Source organism: Rattus norvegicus, chromosome 12, assembly GCF_036323735.1.
Source record: "Rattus norvegicus strain BN/NHsdMcwi chromosome 12, GRCr8, whole genome shotgun sequence".
Taxonomy (NCBI): Eukaryota; Metazoa; Chordata; class Mammalia; order Rodentia; family Muridae; genus Rattus; species Rattus norvegicus.
In genome coordinates, this window is record NC_086030.1 from 50,764,579 (window position 1) to 50,781,411 (window position 16,833).

General features: G+C 51.7%; 2 long non-coding RNA genes across 9 annotated transcripts in view; one reads left to right on the forward strand and one right to left on the reverse strand.

The window, feature by feature from the left end:
- LOC102552958 (uncharacterized) overlaps window positions 1–6,050 on the reverse strand; it is a 47,434-nt gene extending 41,384 nt beyond the window's left edge. For all 4 annotated transcript variants that reach the window (XR_005492088.2, XR_005492089.2, XR_010056607.1 and 1 more), the window contains exon 1: window positions 1–6,050. This is a non-coding gene — a long non-coding RNA (uncharacterized LOC102552958).
- Window positions 5,375–7,029, forward strand: LOC100912310 (uncharacterized). Of its 5 annotated transcripts, none has more exons than XR_595400.3 (4): window positions 5,497–5,511; window positions 5,719–5,799; window positions 6,050–6,218; window positions 6,760–7,029. It is a non-coding gene; the product is annotated as an uncharacterized LOC100912310 (long non-coding RNA). The 5 variants fall into 5 exon arrangements; XR_005492083.1 differs by having other exon boundaries at window positions 5,719–5,740; XR_005492081.2 differs by having other exon boundaries at window positions 5,722–5,799.
- Window positions 7,030–16,833: the final 9,804 nt, after the last annotated feature.

A 16,833-nucleotide genomic window follows, 5' to 3' on the forward strand; every position in this document is an offset into this window, starting at 1 on the left:
TGTTAACTGGAAACTTGAATGAACGTACTGGAACAGGCCTGGTTCCGCAGCACTCCTGAATATCAAAACCAAAGAAACCTTCAGCTGATGGGCAGCAGGCTATGAGAAATCTCCCAGGTAAACAGCTCTGATGCCTTCCTGGGCCTCAGTTTACCCATCTGCAGAATGGGGGTGGGTAGAAATGTTAACCTTCCCCAAACACAGGCTCTGCTGGTGGCACTGAGGGAGGATTCTGGTACACTGTAGCACCCGGTAGCCCACAGAGGGACCAGTTTGTGCCCTCCCCCAGTGCCCAGCACTGGGACTATAGAAGCACTTCCCAGACTGGACAGATGGGGCTTCAGCCTACTCAGACTAGAGCCAATTTCCCCAGCTCATTGTCCCAAACCAAATTAGGGGCTCTCAGACTATGCCACTCAGGCCTTAATTGGGACTCACAGATGCCCCGCCCGGCACTGCCTTTCTTCCATGTTCCCCTGTCCCCAGCCAGGCCATGCCTTAGGGGAGCCAGAGGCAGCCTGGGCTCTGCCACCTGGGCCCTTGCAGACGCCTCAGTGTAAGCAATTAGGGCTAGGCCAGGCCTGCTGGTAATAGGGAGGTGCTGGGGCAGCTGGGCCCCCATCGATCCCAGCCTCTGGTGACCCAGGGAACAGAGACAGCCAACAGGCAGGCAGATGGTGGTCTCCAGGGTCCAGCCCCACCCCCAGTGTAAGAACAGTCACCAATGGATACAGGCCAGGCAGGAAGGAGGCCTGTGTTCCTGGAGGCCCCGTGTGAGCCCGGAAGTTGGGTTCGGGTGTTCAGTCCTTTCGCTGTAGACCGATTCAGGAATAAGCCCTAGTGGGTCTTCACTCTCCCCCTAAGCACCTGATGCCCTCTGGCCTGTTCTGCCCCAGTCTGGCCTCCTGAGGCAGAGCATCACTGCTCAGGATTCCCTGTGCCCTGTCTCAATCAAGGTTGTACAAGCTGGCAGGGCATGGGAGTGGCTTCTGGCAGTCACAGGATGGCCATCTGGGCATCCTAAGGAAGCCTGAGGCAAAGGTAGAACCCACCATCCTTACTGTCTAAACCCCACCTGCCCACACTCCAGTAGTAGGGATAGGGGTATTGCAAACAGAAAGTAGGAGTAGCTCTGAGGGAAGGAGCCCTGAAACTGCAGCTCTGTGACTGCTGTGGGGGGTATGTATGTATGTGTGAAACTGCAGCTCTGGGGCATTCAGAGAAACAGGTGCTGCAGGGGCAGAGGTCCTTTAGTGTCTGGATTGCACAGGATAGGTACTCTGAACTATGTGTAGAATGACAGGATGTTGTGAGTCTGTGTCTGAGCTCCTTCCAGCTGGCTGAAAAGAACAGTACACATGAGCCATGTACATGTGTGTGTTTCTGTGCCTGCATGTGTTCATAGTGTGTGCAGATTGAGCGGATGTGCAAGTCGTAAGTGGAGGGTGTTGAGTGTGAACAATGTGTGTGTTGTCCATATGAATGTATGCATGTAGTGTATGTGTATGAGGGTGTACAAACAGAGTATGTATGTGTGTACATATGTGTGTGTGTACAGTATGTGTGTGTGCAGTGTGTGCATGAGGGTATACATACAAAGTGTGGAGAGGGTATGCATGTAGTGTATTATCTATATGTGGGTGTGCATACAGAGTATGCATGCGTGGGCATGTGTGTGTACATGTTTGTGTTGTTTACATGAATATATGTTTATGGTGTGTGTGTGTGTGCGTGTATGAAGGTATACATACAGAGTGTGAGGTATGTGTGCATGTGGTGGCGAGATGTACACACATAATGTGTATGCGTGTAGATGTGAGTATACATATGAAGTGTGCATGTGAGTGTTCATATGAGGTGTGCATGTGTGTGCATATGAGTGTACATATGGAGTGTGTATGTGGGGGCATGTGAGTGTACATACAGACTGTCCATGTTTGCATGTTTGTGTTGTGTGAATGTATGTACAGTGTGTGTATACAAGGGTGTACATAAAGACTATGCATTTGTGTCCGTGTGTATGTATGTGTGTGTGTGCGTGTACGTGTGTAGGTGTACATAGAGAGTGTGGTGGAGTGTGCGCATATCTTGTGTTCTGCCTGTGAGTGTGCACTGAGTGAGTCAGAGCAGGATTGATGTCTTGAGGCAAGGGAACACTGAGGGACCTCTGGGCTTTGGGCCTCCTTCCCATGTCTATTGCTAAGCGTGAAAATGTGCATGGAGCCTGCTAACACCAGGATTGGGAGACTGCAGAGGTGTGTATCAACTTCAGGGAGTTTCATCCCTTGCTGGTCCCAGTTTCTCTGCTTACATCACTGCAACAAATTTCTTGATCTTCAGTGAGCCCCCTACCCCCACTGTGTCCTAAGCCAGGACTCACCTGTGGCCCAATATGGTAGGAGGCACAGGGACTGGGCTGCTGCTAATCAGGTAGGACCTCTCTCTCTGTCCAAAGTCCAGGTCACACCATCACACAGGGAGGAAACAAACTTGCCTGCCTTCCCACCATCTGTGTCTCTAAGCTAATGGCACCTCAGTTCTCTACCCATAAAATGAAGAGAAAATGAAGAAGCTGATTCATCCTGGCCTTCTACCTCGTTCTCCCATGGTTGTGTATCCCAGAGCAGTGTGGGGAACTTTACAGACTGCTACCAAGAGCATCCACGGATGTCACCTGTGACCACCCTCATAGCCTCACGAATGGCACAGGCAGCAGCCCTGGGTTAAGTTCTGCCCTGTGCTACCTCAGGAGAATCAGTGTCAGAGGACACGGGTCCCGAGAAGAAGCTCTTGTCCCCGCAGCTGGACTCTGCAGTGTGCCTGGGGTCCGGAACATAATTCTCCTTCCATCTGTCTCCAAAGAGCAGTGGCTGGCAACAGAAAAAGGAGAGGGCCAAGCCCCCTGCAGCCCTGCCAGGCCACAGGGCTGGGGAGCAGGCTGCCGTCCAGCCACCCAGCACAGGCTGGCTAATTGCCGCCGTGAGGCCACTGCCCTGGACCGTGACACGGGCCCCTGACAGATGTGATTTATGAAGGCCCTCGGCAAAGCGGAACCCACTCAATGGCCTATTACCTCACTTAGCAGACACCTTGTCACCGCCCGAGAGCCGGGTGTTAAAAATACAAGCCAGGCAGCCGCTGGCCGTGTGCAGTCTCCACCTGCTGTGTGCCAGATAACGGCCCAGGGCCACCACAGTCCTGCCCAGCTGGGCTCTGAAGATGCCCGGGTCCTCACAGATGTCATCAGCTTGGGTTCCAGCAGCAGAATGTGGAAGCAGAAATGAGGTTCCTGAGTCTGACTATCCCAACCATGGTTGGCATCCCTACAGAGACCAGGCCGCTGAGGCCTATATCCAGTGGACCAGAACCAGGTTTCCACATCCAGAGCCCAGCTGACCCTGCCAGGCCTGGTCTCACCTCTGCTTCTGTGAGGCTACAAGATGTTCTGTGATGCAACCACTGTGAAACTCTCAGGTTGGAGTTCTATGGGTCTATCCCTCCCTGCCACAAAGGTCTGGGTCCCAGGTTTCACCCTTTGATCCTGAGGCTAGCAGTTCCCAGGAGTTTGCACCCTGTCCCGTGGACTTCAAAGGCCCGATTCCTAAACCACAAAGTCCTCATCCAAAAGTGGCAAGGATCAAGTCAGGGACTGGAGGCATGTTCATTGCTGGATTTAATACAGTCTTGGGAAAGATCCGTCTACCTTCCTGCTTCTGAGTCCAAGGACATGTGTGTGTCTGTGTGTCGATGCTTGTGTGCATGTCTGTGCACCCGTGCATCCATGTATCCACAACAGTTTGCAAACAGCTGAGCATCAATCCAGCTGAGCATTGATTGAGGCCTTGCCCCATTGTCAGCCAACAGTCTCCACACTGCCAGTGTTGGGTGGGCCCTGTGTCCCCGCCGCACCTTCTGGGAGGAGCGGTTAGGGATCTGCCTGCAGGTCCATGGGCACCAGGTTGGGCAGCCTTCACCCCGAAGCATAGCTCACATCTCCATCCATCACTCACTGCTAGGGTCACAACAGTACCCATAGATGGCTGTGCTCCAGGGAGCTCATAGTCCTCTGGGCAAGTCAGGAGGTGGCAGAAACTGTGGGGACCCAGAGGAGGTTACTACCGGTCTTGGCAGGCCTCTCAAGGATGACTCATCAGTGGAGAAAAGAGTAGGTGGGAGTCACCCAGAACAGAGGGATGTCAGACTAGGAGGAGCCGGGTCACCTGGCCCCTGGAATGTCTTTCCCCATACTTCTGCTGGCCTCCCTGCCTTCTGTGCTTCCTGCAATCCCTTCGGGCTTCAGTTTAAACCCCACCCTGACTTCACACACACACACACACACACACACACACACACACACACACACACACACACTAAGCCAGAGGCTCCTGGGCCTTTCCTCCCTGCACATGCTCTCTTGTCTGCAGCCATATTGTATTACCGAATCCCAGTCCCAAGAAAGGGCTGAATAAATGTTTGCAACTGACTGTGAGTGGAGACAGAAAAATCCACCCATTTGGAAAGAAGAAAGCCCTCCCGAACTCAGAGTGACTGGTCCTCCGTGGAGGGCTGAGGCTAACCCCGACACCATGTGTCTCTGTGGGCCATGGCAGAGAGGCCTGTGTCCATCTCACTTCTGCCCCTTCCTCAGCCTCTCTGAGGAACCCATCTGTACAGTGAGATCTCCTGAAGGGTTAAATGCTGTGATTCAGTGAGGAGGCATCATCTGCAGGCTCCATCACCCTAGTCTGGGGGATGTTGCCTCTCTACTCCTCAGAATGTTGTTTCCTAGGCTTGGGGTCAGAGGGTATCCTAGGAGTCATCATCACCTTGTAGGGAGTTGGTCAGAGAGAAGAAGCCTGTGTGGTGACCGTGTAGCTGCTAACATTTCTGAGTTATTCCCCATAATCCTTTGTCCTGAGGGAATCTGTGTTGGAGTTCAGTGTGCATGAAGGGGTCGTGGGATAGACTTGGGACCCTTTCTCCACTGCACCAGCTCACCTTGGGACCCAGGATGCTTCATTCCCTCCCTGAGCTGGGTGGGTGTCTCTGCCCCTGGAGGTGTATTGTAGCCTAAGTCTAGAGACAGCTGCTGTACACCGAATAGAGCCTGTGACCCTGCCTGCGGAGTCGGCCTTTCTAGGTCTGCAGAATCCCATAAGAGGCCCTGAAGTTCAAGGTGAGTCTCACCCACATCCATGGAGCGTCTGCCTGAGTCCTCAAGCTACAGTAGAGCTCAGAATCCACACTAAAAGAAGGCTCAGCTGAGGTTGCTCAGCAAGGTCATGTATTCATCCAGCAAACATTCCCAGCTTTCTTAGAGGCACGAGGAGAGATGACATCATGTGACCACCACCTCCTGGGACTCATACTTCAAGTTCATTTTATAGTTCTGGGGTAGAAAACTGGGGACAGTCACAGTCAAAGCAGTGATGCTCGGAGAAGGAGAGGAGGAGGAGGGGAAGAAGGAGGAGGAGGAAGAGGAAGAGGAGGAAGAAGAGGAAGAAGAGGAAGGTGAGGAGGAGGGAGTGAACTCCAGGGAAGGGAGGGAAGGAGGAACCATATGTGCAGAAATCTAGGGGCCAGGAATTCCCAGGAACACAGTGCTACAAGAAGCCAAGATTACAGACAGGTGCAGCAGAGAGGCCACATGCACCAAGCAGACAGCTTTGCAGGCATGGTCATACAGGTGCTCAGCTGATCCATCACCTGGTCACCCAGCAGCTCCTGGTATACTATGGAGGTGGGTCCCAGGGAAGACATGAAGCAGGGAACAGCTCTGAAACTCTGGGATGTACCAAGGTATGGCTAAGCTGAGGTATCCCAGCCTCTACCCCAGTCAAGAGGACAGAAATCCCAGGGTTTTCCAGGTAGCTGGGCAGACACTGTCCACCTGTTTGTCTGCCCACCCACCCATACAATTCATACACCCATCTGTCCATCCATCTGTCCAATGCATGGTTTCACCCACCTTTATAACACGAAGAAGTAGCTCAGCCTGGCCCAGCCCAGCCCCCAGATTCACAGGCCAAAATGGAATAAATTACTTCAGATGCCTGTGAGGATGTCTAAGCTGGTGACAGAAGCCCCCAGAGCTTGTGACCTCTGACCTGAGTCCCCAGGACCAGCTTAGGCCACTGCCTCCTGGGATGGAAGACGGACCCACCTGGCAGCCATCTTCAGAACGTTGTGCAGAGTTCCAGAGGAGCTGGACAAGTCAGGTGGGTGCTGGAGTCAGGGTACAGCTGATCTCAGCTCTATTTTAATTTCTGGTATGTCCCTGGAAGGCCTGGGGCGGGAGGCTGGGGTTTTACGAGAGGGATTTGCGGGGCTATTTTCAGTAAGGATGAGGACCAGCAAGGTCCTCTCCAGTCCAGCAGGCATAGAGGCTCGGAAACCTAATCCTGGCCACCACCCACCCAGGAGCAGAGCCCAGCTGGCATCGGCTCCTGAACAGAGTTCCCAAGCAGAGCTCAAACGGATGAGGCCGGAACCTGACCCATCCCACAGATAGAGACATCGAGGCCTGGAGAGGCCGAGGCTGGCATCGCAGCCCAGCTCTTCCCCGGGTCCCAGGACAATAAGCTATTTCTGTTCCAAAGGCTGTCCCAGGCCTGGCCAGTGCCACGCCAAGCCACCGTTAATCAGAAATGGTGATACATCATGCTGCCGACAGGCAGAACAGTGGTAGGCGCCTGTGCGTGCCAGGCTCCACTCCAAGCATGGTGCGAATTTCACCATCAACCTGTTTTCACCCTCCAGACCACCCGGAGAACAGGGTTGTGCCTGTTGGCGAGAAGAAATTCAGTCACCTCACCCCTGCGAGACCGATAGAAGGCTTGATGATTGGCAGCCCAGAGGCATTCCCTGCCCCTGAAAGCCCCACCTACCCTAACACAGTACCTGGCGGCTGTGATCTGAGGATTACAAGATCCAAGATATCCTTGGGCAGCTCCACACTAAGATAGAAATCAGTCTGAGGCCACTGCACTATAAAACAGGGTCATAAATAAAGACTGCATTCAAATTCTACCCTGAGTTGGCTTGGCTGTAGCCTCCCCTAAGGTTGCTGGCCTTTCTGAACCTGGATTTACCCACCTGAGAAATAGGATCTCATCTTCTTGTCCTATGTGCACCTCTCTGTGGTCAGACTAGGAATCTGGAGCCCAGAGGTGCAAGGCTGAGGTCGAATGGGCACTTAGAAACTGTGTCCCAGTTCAAAGGACAGTTAAGGGGCTGGGAACTGGGGTCTCTGCCTCCCACGCAGCTTTTCTCAAGAACAGAAATCAGGAAAGCATGAATCCAGGGTGTAACCTGTAACCGCTGTGCAGCCTTGAGCTGATAATCAAACCTCTCTGAACCTGTCTTTTTTTTCTCGGCCTCAGAATGAGGCCAGCCATAACTAGGGTTATGAGAAGCCAGTAGAGGGTACCTATCACCTTTGTAATAAGGAAGCACCAGCAGCTCAGGTGACAGCAAGGGACAAGCCAGACCCTCACCCCCCACCCCCGCTCCACTCCTGTGCTCCTGTGCTCAATGGTCGAGCAGAAGCAATCCCACTGTTCCACATCACCCATAAGTCTGAAAAAGAGGCCTTGCCAATATGGGGGGTCAAAGTAGGATCCCCAGGACGTGAGCAAGGAAAAGTGCAAAGTTGGCACTAGCAGACCAGTGGGAACAGGACTAGTGAGCACACACTGAGAAGAAAGGCCAAGCGAAGGAGCTCGCCCGCACGCAGCTGCAGCCCATGTGGAAAGGGAGGCTCTTCCCTGCGCAGGCTTGCAGGAGTGAGCGAGTGTTTTCTCTGCCCGTCCCATTAATCTGTTTGCTGTGTCCTGTTCCCGCCCTCCCACCTCCTGTGCCTGTTCATCCCGGGCTCACTCCCTCTCCTGAGGGCTCCACGGGTCATTAAAACCGAAACAAGCCCGGCTCTGATGGTTAAACCAGATGCCAGGCGCGTCCTGCCGGCCCCTCTCGGGGTCAGACCGTGGGGGGCCTAGGTTCCCAAGGGGGACGGGCCAGACTGAGGGGAAACCCAACCCGAGACACATGGAGATCATTTGCCAGAAGAATGGGATCCGTGACCAGCTCCAGCAGAGGGCAAGGAGGGAGAGAGGGGGTAAGGGCAGTGGGGCCAGGCCAAACTGGGCGCCACCCTGTGCTGAGGCTGGCTCAGCCCAGTGCAGGCTCGTTCCCTCCCCCATCTCAACCAGGCTTGGCCAGGCCTCCAGGCCCTCCGGGCCCCCAGTATCATCTCCAGTGTGCCAAGGATTGAAAGAAAGCTTTCGCAGCCTCTGACCCCCACCCCTACCTCCACCCCCACCCCAGCAGCTCAAGTCCCTCAACAGATAGCTGATACATAGAAGATGAAAACCAAGACTCAGAGGGGTCATGTGACTTTCCAAAAGACAAACAGCAAATCAGCAGAGGCATCAGCCAGGAATTTCCCAGAAGGCTACGGGTGGGTAGCTTGTTCACTCAGAAGGGATGGAGTGACCTGGTCACCATTTGCCAAACTGGTCATGCTGTACCTTCATGCCCCCTGAGGTGGGTCTCCTGACCATGGTTGGGTCCCCATTTGCTTGTCTGTTACCTTAACAACAGTTGTGTTCAATATAACTCAGGCCCCATAAGTTTGGATGGTGGTTCCAATTGTATCATTTTTTCTAACTTTGGTAAATTGCAAATACATTTTCTGTTTGAAATTTCTCCCTCACTGTTTAGCCCAGCCTCCTGTCTCAACCTTTACACCTGATAGCTTTGAGCTTATTCAGTGACATCTCAGTGGCATCAATACACTCCTGACAGCACCCAGCTCTCACCTTCAAGTTTCCCACACTGGTCCCCTGCCTCCATTGTACCAAGCTCTGGTTCTCTTTTCCCTCTGTGGCTGCTTCAGGCCCCACTTTCTGTCTGTGAACCTGCAGCAGATGGGTACCAGGTAACTAAACCTTTAACTGTTGTGACCAGTGTAGTAAAGGCACAGTTGTTTGCACCCTTGCTAACCTCTTCGGAGGGATACCATGAGGTCATAAGATAAGTCTATACTGGGTGTCCTCACCATCCCTGAACCATGGCTCAGCCTGCATCATCTCTTGCTTGGACACCTCACTGCCCACTGCCTCTCCTCAGCTCTTCTACTGGTTCATCCCAGCCACCAAGGCCATCTCCAAATTCTATGACCCCTGCCTAGACCTACACTGCTCTCTGAAGACAGTTCTTAGGCACCATATTCAGTGGAGTTGCTTATGCCCTCTGTGTCTACCTCTGTCCACCCGCAACAACTCATTCCACACATACTATCTCCTGACTTATCTGATCCTGTGGGTGCTTTGGGACTGGAGATTGTGTCTAATGTGTATCTCCCTGGGGTCCTAAGCACAAGAGGTCCTCTATAAGTAAATATCCTTTGTTGAAAAAAAGAAATTGAGGCTCAAAGAACCAGCCTGTCTGAGGATGCACAGTCAGATGCAGAGTGACCAGAAATGACTGTCTGCAGAAACAAGTTGGCAAGATGATCAACAGGTGCTCACCGCACATCGCCATTGGACTGCCTTGGAGTCAGCTCAAACCCTGTCTCTGGCTTGCTGGACCTCTCAAGATTGCTGTCCTCTTTGGGCCTTGATTACCTCGATCTTAAAAGGCGTGATCCCTAGTCTCTGCTTGGTGGAATTTGGTGGTTATTTACCCCCATTTCCCCTTCCTAAGATGCCTTGTCACAGCTGGCCCCTCCTGCCTGCAGGTAATTAGATGGACACAGTGGGGGTTGCAGGCAGGGAAAGCCACCGTTGGCAGCTCTTCCCCCTGAAAGGGGCCCCTCAGCCCCTCAGCCCCTCAGGCCCAGCTCCATATCAGGAACAAAGGCCTTGTGGACATTCAAAGCAAAGCTCTGGGCTGGAGGCCAGAGTGGGCGGCCACAGAGATGGCCACGGGGCTCGTGGCGGGATGGCCAGTGACTGGAAGCTGTCCCTATCCATCAGTCAGCGGTGACAGCTCCTGGGGCCTTGCAGCCCCCCTATGGTCCAGCCAGCTGACCCTCCTCCTTCCCTGCCTCGTGGCCCCAGCCAGTGACCTGAATAGCAGATCCTTGTGAGCAGTGACAAGCCTCTGCTCCAGGCTTCTGTTCCTTCCCGGCTGCATCCCAAATACAGAGAGAAATGAGACAGACACCCATACCACACTTAACCCTTCTGAGGAAGTGAGTCCTAGGAGTCCAGCAGATGGAAGGGACTTGGCTTGGCCTGCAGATAATCCACTGAGTGACCTGGGCATGACTTGGTTGCTATCTGGGCCTCAGTCCCAAAACACATGCACATGGACAATACACACACACACACACATACACACAACACACACATATACACACCTATGCTCAGGCACATACACCCATAAGCACATGCACTCACATGTCTATACACATACATACAACACACATGCACACACATACATATACACACACAACACATACATTGAGTGTGCACAGATACACATGCACAGCATACACACAGCACATACACACAACACATATTCATACACACATACGCACAAGCACATACATACACACACTTGTGCATGCACACACACGCACAACACACACATGCACACATATGTACATATACAATATACATGCACACATATACATATGCACACGCAACACATACATAAGTGTGCACAGACTCACATGCACAACACACATGTGCACACAGACATATACTCAACACACACATGCACATACACTTACACACACACACACACACACACACACACACACACTTCGAGGTCGGATTTTCATCTCCAAGCCTTTATGGATCTGGTGATGCTGGTCTATTTGGTGTATCACAGAGACATGGAGCTGATAGGCTCAGGGGAGTGCCTCCGCTTACGCTTGCTGTGGTCCCGGACAAGTTACTGAATGTCTCTGCGCTGTGCCCCCTCCCTAGCCTATAAAAGCAAAGGGGAAATAGGGTTAGTGTAAGGAAAGCCTTCTGGGCAGAGGAAACAGCTGAGGTGGATGCTTAGAGACCAGACCACATTGAGAACATCTCAGACATACAGTGGAAACCACTCTGCCTATAACAAGGCAGTGAGGGAACCGGACCATGGCATGAGCCTAAGCTCACACTGGCTTTTTCCTCACAGAGTGGCTTCTCTGGTCACTGAGACAGGAGAGCAATACAATCATCTGTCTCTTAGAGGAAAAGAAAGGCTGAGCTGTGAACCTAGAGCGTTCCTGGGAGGAAGGAGACCCAGACCTGGGCACTGTGTCACCCTCGTCACTGTGGGGCCGTGCGGGAGCCATTTGGCAGCTGTTATTGGTTTCCTGTCAGCAGGTGCTTTTCCTTTAGAAGCACGGAAGCCAGGGGTGTCAACTGGTCCAGGAGTTCCTACAGCCTGGGTGGTAAAGAGGGAAAACCCAGCTACACGACCATCACTAGGAAGATGACCCAATGTGTACTGACATATCCGTGCTGTGGAATAGCCCATCGCCATGGCCTTGTGTCAACTGGAGCATCACGTATCAACAAGGATCAGGCTCAAAACAGGACTTTGCGCCAACAAAACATACCCACGGGACATGTATCCGAGAGGAGTGTGCCTACAGAACACATTAATAGAGTCTAGCCATGCCCTGTATCCTGAGCACAGAGGAGACAGGCAATGTGGAAAGGATGGTAGGACAGCCTACTGGTCACCAGAGGCTACTTGCCTTCCTTTTATTCCTGCCATGGTCCTCACACAACCAGGGCTGCTACCTGCCTTTTCTAGGCCATTCCTGAGGCCAGGTGTGGAGTTTTGCCTGTAGCTGTGTGCCAGTTCCCTAGGGCCTGGGATGTAGTAGGTTCTCACAAAGCTGATGGTGCCGATGGGAGGAGCAAGGAAGGCTCCCCAGAGGGAGGCATCAGCAGTGTGAAGGGCACACGGGCCTTGGTGAAGGCAGACTGGGACAGAGGCAGAGTCACCGGTTCCTACCCTTGGACTCCATGGCCCACCACTCTGGACACATTTCCGGGCTCCCACGCCCACTCTGGAGCAGGAGAGGACCCTGTACCATCAGGGAATTTGGAAGGTCTAAGCATGCCCACCCAGACACAGGAGGCACCTGGCTGCTGTCAAAACCAGTTTTTGCCTCTGAGGCAGAGAACCCAGAGACTGGGCCTTGCACAGCTGTGGCTCCTGCCCACTGTGGCTTCCCCTTGGAGTCCAAGGTCAAGGTATATCTCCACTCACAGCCAGCTCTGTATCTCCTGTTACCTCCCATGCCACACTGAGCCCTCCTCTTAGGGACAATACCCTCCCTCCTGGGTCCTTACTCTGTCAGCCATTGTCCTCAGAACACTGTCTCCCACTGACCCCCAAGCCCTACTGCCACTGCTCCAGCTGTGCCCTCCAGCACTTCCAGCATGGATTTTGAATATGCTGTCCCCTTCCTGTTGCCTTCTCTCCTCCTCAAGCATCAATCCTGGCTGCTCCCTTTTGCTGTCAATCCTCTGACAGGCTCACAACCCTAACACGGCCTTTTGGAATGCCTGGCACAGGCCCCCAAGAAACCAGCTCCAGGAGAGCAAGGTTGTTTCTCAAAAGGTTCAACATTAGGCCCAGGGCACATACAGGTTCAGCATCTGTGAATGAATGACCAAGTGGGCAAATGAATAAATGAATGGGTGAGTGTGTGAGCAAACTAGTGGATTAATATCTGAGCGAACGGATAAAGGGGTGAATAAGTGAATGGGTAAAGGAATAACTGAGCAGATGAATGGGTGGATGAATGAATGAACGGCTGAATGGGTGAATGAATGAGTGATTGAGTGAATGGCTGAATGAGTGAATGAATGAGTGAGTGAGTGAATGGCTGAATGAGTGAATGAATGAGTGAGTGAGTGAACGGCTAAATGGGTGAATGAATGAGTGATTGAATGAATGGCTGAATGAGTGAGTGAATGAATGAATGAATGGCTAAATAAGTGAATGGATAAGTGAATGGATGAATGAATAGATGGGTGAATGAATGAGTAGGCAAATGAATTAATGAATTAATAAGTGAATGAATGAGTGGGTGGATGAATGAATGAGTGGGTGGATGAATTAATGAATGAGTTTGTGAGCAACTAAATGCACAAATTAGTGAATGACTAAGTGAGCACTTGAATGGATTGAGTGAGTGAGTGGATGGCTATATGAGTTAGTAAATTAATGTGTAAATGAGTGAGCAGGCCCCGTGGGCATCTTCCAGGTCAGTCTGGACATCCTTTAGGGAGCCTAGATGCAAATGGAGATCTGCATGTGAACTCAAGTCCCTTTTGTGGGGACCGAAGATGTCTGTCTGCAGAGAAGTCCCTGGGTGCCTGCAGCCCCATGCACTGAGCTGGAAGAGGTAGAAAGAGCCCAGGCCAATTTCCCTGCAAGACAGTCCAGGATTGAAGGACATTAAACCCCACTGGGCACCAAACCCTTGTGTGAGGCCTGCAAGAGCCAGACTAGTGGGAGGATTGGCCGCACCTCGGATACGCCCGGGGTTCCATTTGGGCTCCCACTCCAAACAACCAAGGACAAGAGGCATGAGATAGGGTCAGGGAGCAGCTGGGCCTGGGGACTCTTTCCTTCACACTGGAGAGTGTCAAAGGACCAGCTCTGCCAACTTCCACTCACCCTGGACACCTGTCCATAAGCCCCAACCCATGCCTTCATTGTCCCTGTTTTCAAAGGAGGAAGCCAAGGCTCAGAGCAGCCAGGTGACTGACTACCCAGAGCTAACAAAAACCTCAGAGATGACTAAGGCCAGGCCAGCAGGCGGGTGTCATGGAGGACGCTCTAACTGAAATCATTCCTTTCTCCTCATTTGGCTGTATCAGTAGCAGCCTGACATATCTAACTCCCCTTCCCAAGAGACTCAGGTTAGGGTGCAGTTCTCAGGTTCCAAAGGCGTGGCGCTCTTCTGTTAGTGTCCTGTTCCCTCTGGCTCCCCCAACAGACATACACATTTGCTTGAAAGGTCACTGGCCTGAGACCTGCCACAGCAGCTCTGTCTGTGTATTTAGGCTTCCCCAGTAGGGGCCATGGGGCAGTAGGTTCCATTTGTACAACTCACAAAGCTTGGGGTGGGGGGCAGGTAGAATGGTTTTACATTCAACAAAAAGCTTATTGGGAAAAGGGAGCAGCAAGGAAAACTTGGGGTAGGGACAACTTGGAGAGCCAGCCTCAAGTGCTCCACTATCCCAGTCTGGGCCAGGGATTGACTCCATGCAAGGTACTCTCGTCTCAGAGGCCCTGACACCACAGGTGCTCTGGCTCAGGGGCAATCCGGCCCCTGTTGAGACCTGAAGACGGCCACTGCTGTCATACAGGCCCTGGGAGTAGCCAGAAGCAAGCCTTTTCCAGAAGATATTTAACCTCATGCTGAGTGAGCCCAGTGAGGCCCAGAGAGAGGGGGGAGGGGCAAGAAGAAGAGGAGAAGGAGGATGGGTGAGGAGGAAGAGGAGGAGAACATCAGAGAAACAGAGAGGACAGAGGAGAAAGAAAGAGGAAAACCAAGACGAGACACGGAGTAGAGTGGCCTGATTGACAGGAAAGGAAAGAAAGGAAGAGAAGAAATGAGGTGGAGACAGAATAGAAGAGGGGAGGAGAGAAAGTGAGGAAGGAAGGGAAGAAGAAAGGGGGAGGAAAGAGGAAGGGGGCAGAGACAGAGGGGGGAGAGAGGAAGGGAGATGGGAGAGGAAGAGAAAGGAAGAAGAGAGAAGGGGAGAGTAAGAAAGAGAAGAAGAGAAGGGGAGGAGAGAGAGAGGGAGGGAGGAAGTAAAGGTGAGGAGAGGGGAGAGAGAGAGAAGAGGGTAAGTAAGGGACAGAATAGATGAGGAAAGATGAAGAGAGAGAGAAAGGGAGGGAGGGAGGGAGGAGAGGTACAGAGAAAAAGAGGAGCATCCCACCCACAAACAGGCTGGCCCTCAGGAGCATCTTCTCTATCCTGCCCCAGGACAGGGGACAGACTGATGATCATTTGGACAGGTGGATCTATGATTGGCAGCTGGGTGGATAGATGGGAGAATGGAAGGAGGAATGGATGGGTAGTTGAGTGAGTGGACGAATAGGTGGATGGGTAGATTGGCAGAAAGGTAATTGTGTGGATGGGTGGATGGATGAATTGGTGGGTGGATAAATGAAAGGACTGATGCATGGATTATTAAGTGAGGGGATGAATAGCTGAGTGGTTGGATGAACAGATGGATGGCAGGCAGATGAGTGAGTAGGTTGATGGATGGTGAATGGGGGTAATGACAAATACGTATATGGTTGGAAAGAATGGTGATAGATGGATAGAAGGAAAATGGATAGAGAGATGGGCAGAAGGATGGATGAACAGTAGAGAGGTGAGTGGATACACTCATATATTCGTACATGCATAGTACACACACACATACATACATATGTACATGCATATATACATGTGTATACAGTATACACACATACATACATATATACATACACACATACACAGGTACATACATAGTGCACACACATATACATACATATGTACATATATATATTCATACATACATAGTAACACATACATACACATATACACACATGTGCACATAGTACAATCATGCATATTACACATATGCATATATGCATACATATGTACATGCATACACATGCACATGCATACATATATGCATACATAGCACACACATGTACATACACATGCATATACATGTATACATACATATGTATGTACACGTGCACATATATACACATGTACACACATGCATAATACATACACATGTGTACATGCATAAATATGTATACACATGTGCATGTGGATGTATGTGCATCCATGCATATGTACATACATATGTTCATATATACATGCATGCATATGTACATCTGTGCATGCATACATACATATATATGAAAACTGATAGATGTTCAGGTGAATGGATGGATGATGGGCATATGTCAGGGAGCACTGATAGATAGATGATTAATGGATTTATGGATGGGTGTGGGGATGATAGATGTTTGAGTGGAAGAAGAGAAGAAAAGTTTAGTGGATTATATAGCCCGTGCTGACCAAGAGCCTCTTCTCTTGTCTCAGGTCATTTTATCTGTCCTGCAGAATCTGCAACGGGGTCCGGACTGACAGCCTCTCTCATTCAGTCACCCACGGTGAGAACTAGAAGATTCGCCAGGGACATGAGGGTTGTGAAGCATTTTGGATCACAAACAGGTCAGGTCCAGACCCCGAGCAGAGATGGCTACCCAAGGCAAGTCCAAGAAGACAGAATGGGTCTGCGGCCTTCCAGCAAGCCAGAGTGAAACAGTGTAGGTAGGGTTAAGCTACTAAGAACCAGCATGGTCCCCTGAGCTCTGGCCAGCTCACCTGGTGGGAAAGAGGACGGTGGCATCCGATGAGGGACGAAGTGGAGTCCCGATGCATTTGGAACTGGACTTGGGTCTCGGCTGTGGGGGGAGTGTGAGAATGCATGGGTCACCGGGGTTCCCAATTCAGGTCTAATGCCACAGAGTCGATGTTGATCTGTGGAAAGCTGGCTGCCGGTTTTTTAATGGGAGAGTTGGGAGCTCCTTTGTTTATACATTCAAAGATATCCAGAGTGTCCCTGTGCTCTCTGTCCTTCCATCATGCCAAGTCTAGAGACAATGTACCCTCTGCTTCCCAGGCACCAGCACAGAACGTACCCAACCAAGTTACCCACAGCTCACCAAATCCCCCCAGGAGTGACAAGACCAAGTGTCCAAAGGTGTCAGGTTCTCCTGTCCCTCCCCAGAGCTAGCTGGCCCAATGGCAGCCAAGCCTGGTCCCCTAGGGAGCAGGGAGTCTCC